Genomic DNA, 19,783 nt, shown 5'->3' on the forward strand with positions numbered 1-19,783 from the left:
ACATTCCACGATGGTTACGTCCAGTGATGAATGGACCAGTTTCTTGACAGAGAGGAAGTTCCTATAGGTTGGGGTGACCTTCCTAGTGATGTGTTTATTTGACAGCCCAAGGCAATGAATTCACAGAGAGGAAGGGAAGAGGGGAGGAAGGGAAGGGAAAGAAAGGTTATTTAAGCACAAGAGCATCTTCTCAGGTCTGAAAAAAAACAAATAAAAGTGTAACAACAAATCACATAAGCAGCTTGAGAAAAAAGATCATCAGAGACTCAAAGGTCCTGAGGAGATATTGAAGCCAGGAAATGTGTACTTTTGTCTGTCTTAGTACTTAGGGCCACTCATTGTTACTGAATCCATTCTTTGTTCAATAGCTAAGTTGTGTCCGACTCTTTGCAACCCCATGGACTGCAGCACACCAGGCTTCCCTGTCCTTCACCATCTCCCGGAGTTTGTTCAAACTCATGTCCATTGAGTCACTGATGCCATCCAATCACCTCATCCTCTGTCACCCCCTTCTCCTCTTGCCTTCGATCTTACCCAGCATCAGAGTCTTGTCCAATGAGTTAGCTCTTCATATCAGGTGGCCAGAGTATCGGAGCTTCAGCTTCAGCATCAGTCCTTCTGATGAATATTCAGGGTTGATTTCTTTTAGGATTGACTGGTTTGATCTCCTTGCAGTCCAAGCGACTCTCAAGAGTCTTCTCCAGCACCACAGTTCGAAAGTGTCAATTTTTCGGTGCTGAACCCACTTGCACACCGTAAATACTCAAGAGTTATTTGTGAAATGAATGAGTGGCAGCATGACATTATTGCCGGCTGGAGCTCCCAGTGAAGGTGTTACAGGTTACACGGGCTGTGGGAGATGGGGAGGATTTGGGTGGTCAGAGGAGGGAAATAACTCAGGAAGAGCGTCAGCTTTAACAAATATCGTCACAAGAGAATCAGCTTGGCTTGATGTGTTGGGAAATGTATTAGTTAGACAAGGTGAGGCTATGCTGGTCAATTTCCCTGGACTCTCTGTGACTCAGTATAATAGAGGTTAATTACTGAATCAGGTTGTACGCCCAGTGCAGGCTATCAAGGGACTCTGCTCCATGTAGTCACTCCAGGACCCAGGCTGAAGGTTGCTCTGATGTCTGTTACCTGCATTATTGGCAACATGAGTTCTTTATGGTCACCAGAGTAGGGGAAGAGATCACACGGAGAACATAAATAACATTGGAGTCAGTGGATTGACAATAAAGCAATAAAGACAGAGGTTACACTTAAGCAGAAAATGTCTGACCCTCAGAGTTGAGTGCCAGAAAAAAATGAGGGGAGCACCCTTCACCTCTGTGTAGCACCACATCTTATCATGGTGCCACCTAGGACCTAAATCAGAATCGTTTGTGCCTGGCAGATCACAAAACCTTTAGTGACAGCAGTTCCTGTAGGTTTTGCCTCCTCCCCAAGGACACAGAAATAGATTCCAAGATTCTCTACTCTGGGAAATAGGCTTTTTGCCATCTTTGCCATTCTTTCAATTTTCTTCCCCTCCCCCCCACCCCCAACCTGAAATGTTTCACTTCCTCCTCAAATTTCCCTTTCTCTCATGCAAATCAAGACATACAAAATCACTCCTGAGAGCTTGCGTCCTATCACTTTATTAGACACTCCCAGACATATCTGAGACCCAAATCAGTAAGACAAGACACTACCTCTCTCTGCTTCAAGGACAGACTATAATTCTTTGCACAGATAGCCCCATGGGTAGCTTTCTTCGGTAAAATTCCTTTATCAAGGAGATGGAGGCCTCCCCTAGCATCCTTTACAAGTAGTAGCAACCTCAGTGTCCACTTCAGCCCATTCTAGTTCTTCACTTTTATTTTTCTTGCTAGCATTTACCATCATCTGATATATTATTCAATTGTTCAACACTGTCTCCTCCTCTGGAATGTGTTGATGTGGGTTTACTGCTCCAGGACTAGCATCTAGAACTGTGTTTGGTATATAGTATGTGCTCAATAGATATTTTTTTGGACAAAAATGATGAAAGCTCTGAGATTTAAAATAACATCATGGATTGGAGCCTTGGATTTTCAAAGTGGATCCCATGGAGATCCATTCCAAGTGGAGAGAGTATTAGTTCTTCTACTCACAGGTCAGTTGGAGCACCCTGGTTTTACTTGTTGCGTCCTGGAGGGCTAGAAGTAAGACTCTATTTGAAAAACAGGTTCAACTTACAAAGAATTTGGAAATCACTGACACAGGGCAACTCCTACACTGAGTGGATGTATAAATTGAGGTCTAGCCAGGGGAGGGTGTTTACCAGGTCACCCTGCCAGTTCATGACAGAGTCAGGCCCAGAACACAGCCCACTCAGCGATTCACACTGCACGCTGCTGCTGCTAAGTCGTGTCAGTCGTGTCTGACTCTGTGCGACCCCATAGACGGCAGCCCACCAGGCTCTGCCGTCCCTGGGATTCTCCAGGCAAGAACACTGGAGTGGGTTGCCATTTCACACTGCATGACTGGAATGCAAAGATTGGACAAGGTGATCTGATCAGACGCTACTTGTTTTATGAGTCAGGACACCGAAATGAAACTGAGTTCAATGACGTGAGCAGCTCCCTGTTAATACACCCTCCTCGGTGAAACTGAGGTGGAAAATTCCAAGGTCTGAGCCTTTAGGACTGGAAAAGTCCATTCACCTATCTGATTCCGTGCATGTGTGTTTCTATGATCTCTAAGTACTGTAGATGACAGATTCCATCTAGTTGTGACCAACTTTAAAAAAAAAAATTATTGGAGTATAGTTGATTTACAATGTTGTGCTAGTTTCAGGTGTACCGTTTTAGTTATACATATATCTGCTCTTCTTTAGGTTCTTTCCCATATAGGCCATCAGAGTGTTGAGTAGAGTTCCCTGTGCTATTCAGTAGGTCCTTATTAGTTATCTATTTTACATATAGTAGGGTGTATATGTCCATCCCAATCTCCCAATTTATTCTTTCCCCTCCTTACCCCTCGGTAATCATAAGTTTATTTTCTACATCTGTGACTTTATCTCTGTTTTGTAAAGTTCATCTGCACCCTTTTTTAGAGCCCACATATAAGTGATATCATATGATATTTGTCTTTCTCCTGTCTGACTTACTTCACTTAGTATGATCATGTCTAGATCCATCCACGTTGCTGCAAATGGCATTATTTCATTATTTTTTATGACTAACATCCCACTGTATATATGTATCACATCTTCTTTATCCATTCCTCTGTCACTGGACATTTCCATTGCTTCCATGTCCTGGCTATTATAAATAGTGCTGCAATGAACATTGGTGTGTGTGTGTGTTTGTGTGTGCACGCACGTGAGTGCATGCGTGCCTTTTTGAATTGTGGTTTTCTCCACGTTTATGCTTAGGAGTGTGATTTCTGGGTCATATGGTAGCCTTATATTTAGTTTTTTAAGGAACCTCCACGTGTGCATGCATGCTAAGTCAATTCTGTCATGTCCAACTCTTTGCAGCCCATGGACTATAGCCCACCAAGCTCCTCTATCCATGAGGATTCTCCAGGCAAGAATACTGGTGTGGAGAAAAGGGAACTCTCTCTTTTTTTTTTTTTTTCACTGTTATCCATTGTGGTTGTACCAATTTACATTACCACCAACAGTGTAGGAGGGTTCCCTTTTCTCCACATCCTTTCCAACATTCGATTTCCAGGTAGCTCAGTGGTAAAGAATCCATCTGCCAATGCAGGAGATGCAAGAGACACATGTTCAATCCCCGTGTTGGGAAGATCCCCTGGAAAAGGAAACGATAACCCACTCTAGTATTCTTGCTGGATTTGCAGGCTACAGTCCTTTGTGTTAAAAGGATCAGACAGGACTGAGCATGGATGTGGTTTGTGGTTCTCCAGCACTCATTGTTTGGAGAAGGCAATGGCACCCCACTCCAGTACTCTTGCCTGGAAAATCCCATGGAGGGAGGAGCCTGGTAGGCTGCAGTCCATGGGGTCGCTAAGAGTCGGACACGACTGAGTGACTTCACTTTCACTTTTCACTTTCATGCATTGGAGAAGGAAATGGCAACCCACTCCAGTGTTCTTGCCTGGAAAATCCCAGGGACGGGGGAGCCTGGTGGGCTGCCGTCTATGGGGTTGCATAGAGTTGGACATGACTGAAGCGACTTAGCAGCAGCAGCAGCACTCATTGTTTGTAGATTTTTTTTGCTGATGGCCATTCTGATTGGGATGAAGTGATACCTCTTTGTAGTTTTGATTTGCATTTCTCATTATTAGTGATGTTGAGCATCTTTTCACATGCTTTTTGGCCATCTGCATGTGTGGCCAATTCTTCTTAGGTAGTCAGGCACTTGTGGTGGATCCTTGTATGAGTGGCGCTTCCCTCCACTACAAATAAGAACCACCCAATGGATATTTATTATTTCACAGAAGAGTAACTGGGGAAGGGTAACTCCAGGGCTGTGGGTTCAGCAGTTCAATGACATTAGCAAACTCCCAGAAAATGATTATTCAGTCACTAAGTTGTGTCTGACTCTTTGCGACCCCATGGACTGCAGCACACCAGGCTTTCCTGTTCTTCACTATCTCTTGGAGTTTGCTCAAACTCAGGTCCATTGAGTCGGTGATGTCATCCAACCATCTCATCCCTGGTGGCTCAAATGGTAAAGAATCAGCCTGCAATGCAGGAGACCTGGGTTCCATCCTTGGGTTGAGAAGAGCGTAGTAACTACCCACTCCAGTGGAAAATGGAGAACGTAGTAACTACCCACTCCAGTATTCTTGCCTGGAGAATTCCTGGCAGGCTATAGACTATGGGGTCGTAAAGAGTTGGACATGACTGAGCCACTAACACTTTCACTTTCAACTAACCAACTTCCAGGTGCTATTTATCTTTTTCTGCTGTCACTTCTTAGCATGTTTGTCTTGGTCAGGCTTTCTTACAACCCCAAGATAGCTCCTAGCTCACGAAGATGTCATGAGTGGAGGCAGAAAGCGGACATCTCTTTCCTGTGTCTCCTTTTATGATCAAGGAACAATGATCTAGAGGCCTCTCTCTGGAGTTCTCCCCACATGCCCATGCTGGAACCAGCTTGCATGATTCATGTCCTGAAGGACAGGGCTGCTGGAGGGAGGGAAAACAAAGTCAGAGTTCTGTCCCTGCGATGATTAGTTTTATGTGTCAACTTGGCTAAGCTCTAGTCCCGTTATTTACTTCAGCTCTGTGCTGCTATGAAGGTACTTTGTAGATATGGCTAACATCTATAATCAGTTGCTTTAAGGAAAGAAGATTATCCTTGATAATCTGGGTGAGTCTCATCCAATCAGTTGAAAGACCTGAAGAACAGACTGAGTAAAAAAGGATTCTGCCTCAACACTATAGCATCAGCTCCTGCCCTTGAGTTTCCAGCCTGCTGGAGATTTGAGACCTGATATACATACCCTCATAGCTTAGTTGGTAAATCATCTGCCTGCAATGCAGGAGACCCAGGTTCAGTTCGTGGGTCGGGAAGATCCTCTGGACAACCCATTCCAGTATTCCTGCCTGGAGAATCCCATCGACAGAGGAGGCTGGTGGGCACAGTCCAGGGGATCCCAAGAGTTGGACACGACATCTAGTGACTAAACCACCACCATACATATTCAAGGGCTTCCCTGGTGGCTAAGACAGTAAAGAATCCACCTGCAATGAGGGAGACCTGAGTTCGATCCCTGGGTTGGGAAGATCTCCTGGAGAAGGGAATGGCTACCCATTCCAGTATTCTTGCCTGGAGAATTCCATGAACAGAGGAGCAAGATGGGCTACAGTTCATGGGGTCACAAAGAGTCGGACATGACTGAGTGACTAAGCATAGCACAGCACATATATACTCAAATATGTGTGTGTGTGTGTGAGCGCATGCCTGTGTGTGTATAATATATATTTTGATTGTCTCTTCCCTGTGGTAGAACCCTCACTAGCACTGTTAGGTAGAAAGAAATTAGGGACTGATTTCTTCTTTTTTTTTTTTAACTGATAAGACGGGACTTTCAAAAATAAACGATTTATTCATTTATTTATTCAACAAATATTTTGAGTACTCACTTTTATATTTATTCATAAATATTTTGCCTACTATCTAGATACTTGAGAGATATGTCTGAACAAGATGGTCCAAAATTCTTGTACTATTTTGTTTGATCTTTGTTTATTTATTTATTCTTTTGTTCACACCGGAGCAGCATGTGGGATCTTGTTCCCTGACCAGGAATCAAACCTGCACCTCCTGCATTGGAAGCACAGGGTCTTAACCACTAGACCACCAGGGAAGTTCCCGTGTGCTATTTTAAATCAATGCCCTCTGATATATGCTTTCATGGGATCCTAAAATGTACCTTGATACCACTTATCACAATGCATTTATACAGTTATTTTGTGACTTAAAAAATACATCTATGGCTCTATCATTGGCTCTCCAGTTTTGTTTGGGAAACAAAAAAGGCAGATGTTAAGAGGCATAAGGAGGACTTTCCTGGTGGCCCAGTGGATAAGAATCCACCTGCCAGTGCAGGAGATACGGATTCAATCCTTGGTCCTGGAAGATTCCAAATTAGGCGGGGCAACTAAGCCCGTGCACCACAACTACTGAAGCCCCGTGCCCACAGTAGGCACGTACCTACACAACGTTTCTCCTGTTGTGTGCTTCAGGACAAAAGAAACCACTGCAGTAAGAAACCTGTGCGCCACAGCTAGAGCGTAGCTCTTGATTGCTGCAATCAGAGAAAGCCCTCTCGAATCAATGAAGACTCAGTGCAGCCAAAAAAATAAATTAGAAAAAAAAGGAGGCTCAAACACTAGGCTGATTTCTAGTGGTCACACATCTTCACACACCCCTGGCTCTCCTCTCCTTCCTATGCACCTGGGAGGATGATGCTTTCCAATCCTGGAAGGAAGGTGAGGTCTAACGACTAGCTCCATCCACTGGTCTCTAAATGGAAATGATGTGCGTCACTTCTAGGCTGAGATGTATGAAAGCTAGCATGAGTTGTGCTGGTCTGCCTCTCTGATGTATCCACCCAAGGAGTCATGTATCAAATACCATTACCTTTGGGGATTAGTATTGTGACATATGAATTGTGGCGCGGAGGACCCAAATATTCAGATGATAGCAATGGTTCTTTCTAACTGCATGAGCAATTCCCAGAGAGGACAGATGGCTGAGAGAATCCACTGATGACCAGCTGTGACACAGTAGCTCAGGCTAGATAGACCTTTTCATTGAGGTCCTACTATGCATACACAGGTGTGCATAGTGGGTGGTGCATACACAGGTGTGAACCCAGACCTCAAAGTTTGGGAAGGTAGATGCATAAACAGGCAACTGCAATACACAGTGTGTTTTTTAAAAACTGAAGTCGTGTTGATTTTCAATGTTGTGCCTATCTCTGCTGTACAGAAAAGTGACTCAGTTATACACACCTACATACATTCTTTTTTTAATATTCTTTTCCATTATGGTTTATCACAGGATATTTAATATAGTTCCCTGTGCTGTACATCAGGGGTTCCCAAGCCCTGGGTCATGGACCACTGTTACCGGTCCATGGCCTGTTAGGAACCAGGCTGCACAGCAGGAGGTGAGTGAATGAAGCTTCATCTGTATTTACAGCTACTCCCCATCACTCACCTTACTGCCTGAGCTCTGCCTCCTGTGAGATCATTGGTGGCAAAATAAACATAATACCTTTGAAATATCCCCCCAGCCCCATCCATGGAAAATTTGTCTTCCATGAAACTGATGCCAAAAAGGTTGTGGACCACTGCTATACATTAGGACCTTGCTGTTCATACAACTAACTCAACAACAACAACAACGTAAACAAACAATCCAATCCAATTGAAAAATGGGCAGAAGACCTTAATAGACATTTCTCCAAAGAAGACATACAGATGGCCAGCAGGCACTTGAAAAGATGCTCAGCATCACTAATTATTAGAGAAATGCAGATCAAAACTAGAAGTTTTAAAGAAGTATCGCTGCTGCTAACAATAACTGATTATAATATATGATATATGACATCATGGTACACTCATAGCACTTATTTTAAGCGCCCTATTTGGGTTTTATGGTGTGTTACTTTACTCAATCCTTACACCAAACTCGTGAGGCGAGTACTAGTATGACTCCCATTCTACAGGTCAGGAAAATGAGGCTCATGGTATAAAATGATCAGCCTCGGTTAAAAAGCTAGCAAGCCTAGGCTGGGATTCACAAGGCATGTTCCATATTTAAAGCTCTTGCTGGAAATGGCTACATAGCACTGCTTCCTACTATGTGCCTAGTACCAGTCCTGAATTAGGATGACTGTCCTCAGTAAATAATGGCTGATTGAACTGATTGATTAGCAACAGCTACAATAAAGCACTCCTTGAAAGGAAAGTTATCACCAACCTAGAGAGCATATTAAAAAGCAGAGACATTACTTTGTCAACAAAGGTCCATCTAGTCAAGGCTATGATTTTTCCAGTAGTCATGCATGGACGTGAGACTTAGATTATAAAGAAAGCTGAGTGCCAAAGAATTGATGCTTTTGAACTGTGGTGTTGGAGAAGACTCTTAAGAGTCCCTCGGACTGCAAGGAGACCCAACCAGTCCATCCTAAAGGAGATCAGTCCTGGGTGTTCATTGGAAGGACTGATGTTGAAGCTGAAACTCCAATACTTTGGCCACCTGATGCGAAGAGCTGACTCATTTGAAAAGACCCTGATGCTAGGAAAGATTGAGGCAGTAGGAGAAGGGGACGACAGAGGATGAGATGGTTGGATGGCATCACCAACTCAATGGACATGAGTTTGAGTAAACTCCGGGAGTTGGTGATGGACAGGGAGGCTTGGCATGCTGCAGTTCACGGGGCTGCAAAGAGTTGGACACGACTGAGCGACTGAACTGAACTGAACTGAATTGAACAATAAAGTCAGTGCAGGAGCTCCAGGAGACCAGCAGAGGAGCATTACTGAAACAGACTAGGCCAGCGGTTCTCAAAGTGTGGTCCCTGGATCAGCAGCAAAGGGAAACTGTTAGGTATGCAAATTCTCAGGCTCTATTATAGACCCACTAAAGCAGGAATTCTGAGGATGGAGCCCAGGAATCTGTATTTTTAACAGGTCTCTTGGGCCATTCTGATTCCCAGCATTGCTCTAGGCCCTGGCTTGTCAAAGGGCAGAAGTGGTATCATCATCACCACCACCCTCTGCCTCCCACCCCACTCCTCAGGCCCTCCACGCTGCCCCTGGGAGCAAATGAGAAATGCAGAAGCCTCCAATCCCATCCCGGACCTACTGCATTAGAATCTCCATTCATCTACATCCCCAGAGGATATACTTTTGCAGGTTCAAGTTTGAGAAGCACAGGTCTAGACTGTTGGTCTTCAAACTTAGCTGCTCCTCGGAATCACCTGGAGAGTTTTTAAAATGACTGATGCACGGGTCATGCCTCTAGAGATTCTAGTTTAGTCGGTCTGGGGTGTTACGTGGACATCAGACTCTTTACAGCATCCCAGATGATTATAATGCGCGGGGCTGGGGTGGGGTGGGGAGAGGGGGGATCTTGAGAATCCCCAGCATCCAGCACTCTAAGAAGTCTTCCCAGAGATGGGGTGGGCATCTGCACTCGTCCCCGCCCCCAGGATTGGGCGTGGCCAGGAGAGGGGCAGAAAAAAAGCCGGAGTGTTTTGCGTGCAGCTGCCACCACTGTTTCTACCTGTCTTCAGTCAAAGAAGGAGGCCTCCCAAATCAAGGGTTGTCAATCCACCCCCTGTCAACAGCCTCAAATTCACGAAAATGCTCCAGGCAAGGGTTCAGAGGCAGGGCAGAACGAGGGAGAGGTTTTATTACATAAGCCTGCATTCTCCCGAGCTGTGCATTAATTAATTTCAAAGTTGACCGAGTGATGGGGAGGGGGAGGTTTAGGGCCACAACACAGGTAATAAAAAGACTTTCGAAAAGTCCCTCCTTTCTTCTTGGCTTGTCTCCCACCCGACCCACCCAATCACAATGAGAGGAAGAAAAAAAAAGCCAGTCTGTAAGCATCAAGTCTTTGCAGAGGCTGCTGAAAAAAAAAAAAAAAAGAAACAGAGCTAGTGAATGCATAGAATTCAAGCGGAGAGAGAATCAGTAGGGACAGAGGGAGAGAGAGGAGCCAGTAGTTTGGAGCCGGTGATGGAGTTTGGAGAGGATGATGGAGTCGGCAGAGGTGAAGAGGACTTGGAGGGAACAGTGACTTGAGAAAAGAAGGCTCTAGAGTCTTCAGAACTGGTTCTCTGGGCTTCAACACTGAAGCTGTTTCCATTGCACTCATTTCCTCACCTCCTCCTCCTCCTCTCATCTCCTGTGACTAATGATTTTGACCCTTCCCCAACCCGATCTGCAATATCTCAGGCCTCTGTCATAGTCGGCTTCCGGCCATCCGCAGGTCAGACAGCCCTGAGCCCAGGAGCGCCAGCCTTGCAGCAGCCAAAAGGCAATAGAACGTGGCCAAACACGGGTTCCCCAAACACCCCCAGGGCCCAATTTTTGCTCAGTTTCCTTCCTTTTCCCTCTCCCCTATCTTGTTACCACAAATTGTCTTCCTTTTTTAATTTATTTTAAATTTATTATTTTTTTGGCTACACCAGGATGCATGTGGGATCTTAGTTCCCCGACCAGGGATGGAACCCATGACCCCTGCGGTGGAAGCATGGAGTCTAAACCACTGGACTGCCAGGTAAGTCCCACTGTGGATTATCTCCCACTCTTTGGGGCCCCTCTTTTCCAGGCACTAGCTGAGGAGGAAATGTAAAGCAAAGGTAAAGTGACAATATAGGTTTTTAGTTACATAGCCACAAGGAGTTCATCAGAGGGACCACTTTCCAAGAAAGACCCCTTGCAAGGGTATTTTCAGAACAAATGAGATGCCATCACCCCATGGACTCTTGGAATTCCTCTTGGGGAACGGCCTTGGGAAATGTCTAAATGGACATTTCAAAGCAAAGCACAAACCGCACTCTAATTATGCTGTTCATTCATTGTTTTAAATTCTTGTTTGCATCTTAGTTGTTTGACCTCAGATGAGTATAACTAAGTGAATCATCCATTTTATTCTTAATGCTTCTCCCTGAGTGATGTTTGACTCTTTACCCAGGTTAGAGCAATCCTCACAGTTCGCAGATCTAGCCACCAAGAAAGAAACTGGCCAAAAAAATTGAGCAAGAATCTGAAGCATATACTCCTCTTCCCCATATCCCACTCCCCAAAAAGCAACTTCTAAAAATACTCTGAATTATGGCAGAATCTTCAGGAGAAGTGTCCAGTCTCTGAAAGAGAACTTCTGGCAGAACTGATTTGAAGTCAAAGTACAATTGTTGGTCGCTCGGTCATGTCTAACTCTGCAATCCCATGGACTGTAGCCGGTCAGTCTCTTCTGTCCATGGAATTCTCCAGGCAAGAATACTGGAGTGGGTTGCCATTCCCTTCTCCAGGGGATCTTCTTGACCCAGAGATTGAACCTGGGTCTCCTGCATTGCACGCAGATCCTTAACCATCTGAGCCACCAGGGAAACCCCACTGATTTGAAGGGATGCTCTCTAAAATCACAAACTGAAAAAATCATTAAAGGTTTTCTTAGTCAGGACTCATGAACTCAATCCCACTTCCTCTTTTATTTGCATAATAGTATCTGGGACAATTCCAGTTTTTAGCAACTCAAATTTTCCAGACATCTTTCCTCCTTGGGGATAAGCAACAAAGGGAACAAGCGCATACTTGACACAATATTATACGATGTGTTTTTTCCCTGTTTTATTTTTCCTCTTTGACTCCTCTTCTCTCCTACCTTGAAAGGAAAGGTGATTTTCACTCCAAGTTAAATCCATTCTACAAGTATTTTCTGCATGCAAGGCCCTGTTTCACATGTGTGTAGGAATCTCGGCCACCTAAGACATGCTTTCTCATTTATTTTCCTCTAGAGTGTCAATGGAGAAAAATGGGTTTGGGTTGCCCAGGACACTGTGTTGAGAAGGATTCTGAGGTTCAGATTCAGTGGGAATGTACACATATGGCTTCTTTCTCCTTACATTTAATAGACATTCAAATATTTTGAATGAATAAATAGGAAAAAAAGTGAGAGAGAGAAATACATCCATAAGTGATGAGACCTACCACTTTGGCAAGAGGAAATAAATTACATTATGTCCATGGATTCAAGTGAACTTTTGGAGTAATATTCATTCCAGATGGTAGCCAAAACATGCTCCCTTCCTATTTCCAATGTTAAAAATCATAGTATAGGTGGGATTCCCCACTGAAATGGTTAACATTGAAGCATATTTTGTCCCATTCTGCTGAATTGGAATGGCCACACACAAAAGTCAAGAAGACACCAAAGAATTGCTCTGGAATGAAGGAAGATGAAAGAGACATAAAAAAATAAGTGTGCCGATTCTGAACTGGGTCCTTTGACTACAAACACAATATTGAGTGGAACTGGAATGAGAACTATATGGTGACAGTGTATCAACATTAGCTTCCTGATATTTATTGATGGTTATAATTTGGTTATATTAGAAATGCCTTTGATTTTAGGAAATAAACATAAAAGTAGTCAGAGTTAGGGCTTCCCGGGTGGCGCTATTGGGAAAGAATCCACCTACCAATGCAGGACATAAAAGAGATGTGGGTTCAATCTCTGGATCAGGAGGATCCCCTGGAGGAAGGAATGGCATCCCACTCCAGTATTCTTGCCTGGAGAATCCCATGGACAGAGAAGCCTGGAGGACTACAGTCCATAGGTTTGCAGAGAGTCAGACATGACTGAGCACTCATGCACAGTCAGAGTTAAAAAAATTTTTTTCCTTTTTCACAAATATAATAAATGACATGTCCCCCTGTTTTACCCAATATGAAGATGAAATTCACCTCCAGCCAATATACCCAGAGTTTCCTAATAAACACTCTAGCCAAAAGAAAAACCAGTCAACAAATACGTAGGAGAGCTGAATTCATAGATTTAGGTCCAGCTTGGTATTCTTTGTGACTTGTGCTTAGGGAGAAACGTTCCAACTCTCATGAACTATGCTTTAAAAGGAGAGTGTACTTTTTAGCTGGCCATCAAAACTTGCAGCAAAAGAACAGACTTCCAATATTATGAGGTCTGAGGTCTTGCAATATTATGAGATGACATGTTCTGGAGCAGTCATAGAGATTTCATGGATTTTGCCCTAAAAGAGGAAGAATTCCAGGCACATTTCTAAACAAGTATCTTACCATGAAATACACCTGACAAAGTTCCTGATTCTTTGAAAGATATGCTTTATATGTGTGTGTGTGTGTGTGTGTGTGTGTGTGTATACACATATATATTTATACATACCCCAGTGGAAGAAACATTCTCAAACCATAGCTCTCAGGGTCAGGTTTGTGTAAGAAAGTTTTGGTGAACAAATAACCGAAGAGATGCCGGAAAACCTAAGACTTTCATTTGAGTAGAGGAGAGGGATTTATTAGACCACTAGATTAAAATTCCTGTATTTAAGACATATTTCACAAACACTTAATGGGGTTTTCCCACCCGTTAAGAGCAAACCGAGGGCACAATGTTCCATTTTAATAGGGGCAGTAACTTCACTTCATTTATAGACTAAACTGACAGAAAAAAAAAAAAAAAAACCAGGGTAGTTCTGGCCAGAGAAAACATGACTTAATACAAGTGCTCAGGCAACATATTAGAAATAAAGGTCTGTCTGTAGTCTTGGTAATTTCTTTTCCTTTTTCTATTTTTGGGAGGGGGGTCGTGATTTGGAAGAAAAAAAAACCCTGTGGTTGGTATCCAATGAAGTTAACACTTCTGGGGCAAGACCTCTATTACATGCAAACATCATGAATTATAATTACAGAACAACCTATTTACACATGGAGGAACACAAGGTCAAACAGAAAACCCTGCCAAGAATCTCAGCTTTTGCCTGGGAAATACTGGCAATTGGCATTTGGCAAATGGTCTTGGAATGGGGCAAAGCCAGGAGAAGCAAAGGGATCTAGTGTTAAATCCATATGATGTTTTAGCAAACATGGAGGACCATGGAGATTTACCCTTTTGATAAGCTGGCCTCAAAAGAGGAAGAGATATCCCCACATCTATCTCATAGAATTACAGACACTTAAACAGCTGATTAAGGTAGAAAGCAGGTATAACATCTCTTCAGGGAAATTTGGAAAATTCTGTAATAAAAGCCTGGTGGCTCAGTAGTAAAGAATCTCTTGCCAATGCAAGAGATGCAGATTCCATCCCTGGGTGGGGAAAATCTCCTGGAGAAGGAAATGGCAACCCACTCCAGTATTATTGCCTGGGAAATCCCGTGGGCAGAGGAGCCTGGCAGGCTACAGCCTATGGGATTGCAGAGTCAGACATGACTTAGTGACTCAACAACAACAACCTGTCCCTAGCAGTACTTTCTAAGGAAATAATTAAGTGATCCTCCAAAAAGACATACATTTACTCACAAGGATGTTTATTATAGAGCTCTCTACAAGTATAAAATATTGGAAGGGATCGAAGTATTCATTGATAGGAAATCAGTTAAATCAATTAGAGTAAATCCACAAATGAGATACCATATAGCTTTTATGGAGCATGAAATTTATTTATAGACATTGTCATAGCAAGATGTCTCTAATATAGTAAGTTTAAATGGCAGGATATTAGGAAATCCAAAGTATGACCTCATTTTTTGTTGTTAAAAAAATGAATGTATATGTGTGTGTTTTTGAAAAAAAGATCAGGCTGACATCTACAGGACTATCAAAAAGAGTTATTCTTGCTACCACAGAATACTTAGAAAATGTCCAGTGGCTATATATGTCCCATTCCCATATTGCTTGGTGGGTACATGCCTGCTCAGTCGTGTCTGACTCTTTGTGACCCCATGGGCTGCAGAATACCAGCCTTCCCTGTCCTCCACTATCTCCCAGAGTTTGCTTAAATTCATGTCCATTGAGTTGGAGGTGCCATCTAACCATCTCATCCTCTGCCATCTCCTTCTCCTTTTGTCTTCAATCAAAACAAATGTAGATCACATTATAATAAAAGGCTATAAAGATACTTCTGGTAAAGGAAAAGAAAGGCTATTTCGGAGATTTGCTCTCCTTTTCCTCTAGATGTTGAATTTGGAAACACCTATTTCTAACTTGTTTCTGCCATTTGCCAGCTGTTGGCATCAGAAGGGTGAACCAAATGTCTCCAAGCCTAACCTCCATTCTGACTACGTAAGGACATTCCTTTCCTCCTAGGCTGGTGATGAGGATTAGCTGAGGTAATGTTTGTACAAGTCCTGGCCTAGCGCCTTGCACGCATAAGGAGCTCAGTTAAAGAAAAGAGTGTGTGCCTTGTTGACTGAACAGGTGCAATGCTCACGAGCTAGACCTGCATCACGGATGGCTGCAACCAAGAGGATACAGCAGGATGCTTGCCTGGTATCTCGCCTTCTGCTTGGTACTTCCTGGATCATAAACAAGCTAGTTGATGTGTTATCTCCTCTTAAAGCTGGGAAACAGGTAACTATGATTAGTAACATGTCTAAAGCACCTTCTAAATGCCAGGCACTGTTGAGACTCTTTCATGTGACAAGTCATTTAATCATTCAAATCACTATTGTTGATCGACATTATTATTATGATGCCCATTTCACAGGTTAAGCAACCAAGTGAGTGAAAGTCGCTCTGTTGTGTCGGACTCTTTGCAACCCCATGGACTATACAGTCCATGGAGTTCTCCAGTTCAGAATACTGGAGTGGGTAGCCGTTCCTTTCTCCAGGGGATCTTCCCAACCCAGGTCTCCCGCATTGCAGGCAGATTCTTTACCAGCTGAGCCACCAGGGAAGCCCTTAGGTACAAATAAATTACATGACTTGGATAAGGTCACTGGCTGCTTAGGGGTGGTGCTGGCAAACTAGAACCCAGAACTCTGATCTCAGAACATGAGATCTGACCCAGCCAAGTACAGCTGTCAAATAACTCAGGGTGATGTCAAGGTGAAAGAATAGAATTCAGAGAAAGGGGCCAGGGAGGGGGTGTCTGTGGCAGAGGACCAGCCACTGAAACCTGAACTTCAAATTTGTTTCAAACTTGAAACAAACTTGACCAAGTGCTCAAATTTGAGTGAGCATCAGGATCGGGAAGATCTCCTGGAGAAAGGAATGGCTACCTGCTCCAGTATTCTTGCCTAGAGAATTCCAATGGACAGAGGAGCCTGGCAGGCTACAGTCCATGGAATCACAAAGAGTCAGACACAACTGAGCGACTCACACACACGCACACACACACACACAGGACATCCCCGGGCAGTGGGGTGGTGGTGGTGGTGGTACAGAATTGCTGGATTCTTCCCTCCTAGAGCTTCTGATTCAGTAAATCCAGGGTAAGGAGTCTACCTAACAAACTCCCGGATGGGATGGGAATGGGTGCAGAGTCACTTGGCCCAGGGCTGCGTTCACATTGAGAGGGAGCGACAGCAGGGCAGGACATCTAAATATGCAGCCCCAGTCCTATTTCTGATTCCATGAAATGTTGAATCAATGATATTTTATAAGCGTTTTCTCTTTTGTTTTGTTTTTGGCTGTGATGGGTCTTCTTTGACATGCGCAGGCTACTTTCTAGGCTAGAAAGTAGGTGAGTGGGCTCAGGAGTTGTGGCACAATGAATTGCCCTGAGGCACACGGAATCTTCCAGGACCAAAGATTGAACCCATATCCCCTGCATTGGCAGGTGGATTCTTAACCACTGGACCACCAGGGAAGCCCCTAAGCAAATGTTTATTGCTTTTAAATACAACGCTATTGCCCTTTGATGTCCACATCTGAGTAGCGCAGCATACAAGAAGTATCTTTTAACAGTCAATCAATGCAGTGAGAAGGAATTTTATTCTTTCTCCACTGACGGAACTGCAGACACAGTTCATCACTCGCCTGATGTCACTTCCTGTAAATCCTTTAGCATCCTTCTCACTTCTCTTCCACCGCTTATGCTCAGGGACTTCTGTCCTCCAAACTGTCCCCGAAAGACCTCTCTTCAGCCCCAGGAGAAGAATGCATCTCATTGTCTTCCTCTTTACCCTTCCGAATTCCGTCCCAATAAAGCTCAACCAGCCAGGATGGCAAGAAAAATGCCAAGGAAGTCCTAATCTATTTTATTTTGACTGTAAAAATATTAGTAGTAATAAAATCAGATGGTACTTTTTTTTCTATTTCTGCCGATTAGTTTTCTCAGATAATTCTACCTTAGTTACTTTTTTCTTCAAGACATACACAAGTCTATTTTTTGGTTGCTAAAGTCTTCAGGGAATGGAACAATAAACTCTACTAAATTCCAGAATAAAAGAATTAGGAAATCTCCATAAAAGTTTAAATGATGCAAATCAAAGGGAATTCACAAGATTAACGAGACTTTTTAAATACAGTTTCTAGGAACCTCAGTCTGTAAAAATACATGTAGTCTGAGATTTGAGACCATGCTGAAAAATTTGAAAGCTGCAGCTATGTTGTGACTAATCAGATCTTCTTGAATAATACTATTTTGGAAGGGAGAGAGTAGTGCCAATTTTTTAAAAAATATTTATTTAGATATTTATTTGGCTGCACTGGGTCTCAGTTGTGGCATTCAGCATCTTTTTTTGTTTGTGGAACTTTTTTTTCTTTTTTTAGTTGCAGCATGTGGGATCTAGTTCTGTGGCCAGGGATCAAACTTGGGCCCCCTGCATTGGGAGCGAGAAGTCTTAGCCACTGGACCACCAGGGAAGTCCCTAAAGTGCCAGTTATTTCATTGCTTTTTTTTTGTGGGGCCCAGAAAGTAGGTTATGTTTCCCAGTCTATTTAGAAAGAAATGTCTTTATTGCCTCCAAATATCAGTGGGAAAATGGCCCACCTACTTAAGCTTCAGATCTCCCATCTACAGTTAAGGCAGCGAGTTTTCTTTAATGTGACACATGGAGTTGACCACAGACTTCCCTTGAGAAAAAATTTCTACGTCTAAAAGAAGATTGAAGACCACTGACAGAGGTTATTTCCATTGTAAGAACTGGCCTCTCCCTTTCCGGGACTCAACAAAACTATTTTCAATTTTAATGAAAAAAAAATAGGCCATAAACATTTTGTATTTTTCCTGAATTATCTTTTGTGAAGGAAAAAAGAGAATTCCTCATCACTGAACTAAATCATGATTTTGTATCTTTCAGGTTTGTAGGGAAATAAAACTTTTCTCTCTTACTTTTACCTCCATGTCAGCATCCCCACCACAACAAATCCACAGTCCATTCACCCCAGTTGAGGGTCCCAAGGTGATGATGTTGTAGAAAGGGGCTGGTTGTCTTCCCTTAGGTCTATTTTGAAGATTATACACAAAGCCCTGGATCCCATATTTCTCTGAACATACCATTACATAAACACTATGCACAAATTCATGCAAACCAGTGGCTTTCAGTTCTCACTGTTACATCCAAAGCTCTTGGGAACTTTAAAAAAATCTCGATTCCCAGCCCTCATGCCAAATATGCTAAATAGAAGCTCCAGGGATAAGTTCTGGGCATATTTCAGAAACAGTAGCATGCTCACAGCTTTCTCATTCTTTATCCTGAAATGATATCACAGTCAATACCATGGAGTGAAGCTGACTGCACAGAGTCTGAAGACTAAAGTTTGCTCATCACCCATTAGACACCAACAGGGAGACATGTCAGGGACCCCAGGAGCTACTGAGCATGCTCTTACCTTTGGCGCCTAGATCGTTCCAAGGTCAACATAGTCTGCTGAGCGCCATCTTGGCTGTTTTACTCCATGCCTACTGGCATTCATATAAGGCTCCTGGGGAGAAAAGACATGGTCTCCTTAAGCAGTATTTCCCAAGTCTGGGCATCCTGTGCAATGCCCCAAAGAAAACGGATTTCTGTGGGGCTTCCCTGGTGGTCCAGTGGTTAAGAATCCACCCTGCAAGGCAAGGGACACTAGCTTGATCCCTGGTCTGGGAAGATCCGACATACCTCGGAGCAACTAAGCCCATGGGCCACAACTATGGAGCTCATGCTCTAGACCCTACAAGCCACAACTATTGAAGCCCAAGCACCTAGAGTGTGCTCCACAAGACAAACCACTGCAGTGAGAAGTGCATGCACTGCAACAAAGAATAGCCCTCTCTCACTGCAACCAGAGAAAGCTGGCTCACAGCCGCAGAATAAAATAACTAAATCTTTAAAAAAGAAAATGGATTTCTGTGGTCAAGTTCAGGACATGCTACTAACATTGATACCCACCATGGACCTAGGCTCTGAAAAGTCCTGCAATAAACAAATCTGTTTATGCAGCCCTCTCCACCCATATTTGACTACAGAATCCTTTTCCTATCAATATTCCTATCAATAGCAGGGGGATACACTTTGCAAATGCTGATTCAGACTGTGAACTGTTGGACATAGGCTCCAATTTTCCCCTGTTCTTGGTACCCCTTAAAGCACCCAGAGAGAGGGAGGAATAAAGCCAGAAAGCAGGGACAAGAAAGATGTGGGTTGGCCGAAGGGATTTAGAAGTGTGATAGTAATCAGAGAACTTGAGTGTGATTTCTGACGTTGTTCCTGAAAGCATCTCAGCCAGGCTGGTGGTCCAATGTCCTAATTAGCTAATGGGAAGAGGAGGGCTTTACATGTTTAGAAATGAGAGCTTATCGGATCAGCACTCAAAGATACTCTTTTTTTTTTTTTCCTCCAATGACCATTTTCCTCTGAGAAT

At 43.4% G+C, this 19,783-nt stretch overlaps 1 long non-coding RNA gene across 1 annotated transcript in view; it reads right to left on the reverse strand.

The window, feature by feature from the left end:
- The window catches only part of LOC145525159 (uncharacterized), a 480,549-nt gene that overhangs the window by 303,477 nt on the left and 157,289 nt on the right, over nt 1-19,783 (reverse strand). Inside the window, exon 6 of the long non-coding RNA XR_014068063.1 lies at nt 18,773-18,865. This is a non-coding gene — a long non-coding RNA (uncharacterized LOC145525159). The remainder of the gene's footprint in view (nt 1-18,772; nt 18,866-19,783) is intronic.

This window comes from Giraffa tippelskirchi, chromosome 11, assembly GCF_054371585.1.
Source record: "Giraffa tippelskirchi isolate mGirTip1 chromosome 11, T2T-mGirTip1v1.2.pri, whole genome shotgun sequence".
NCBI lineage: Eukaryota > Metazoa > Chordata > Mammalia > Artiodactyla > Giraffidae > Giraffa > Giraffa tippelskirchi.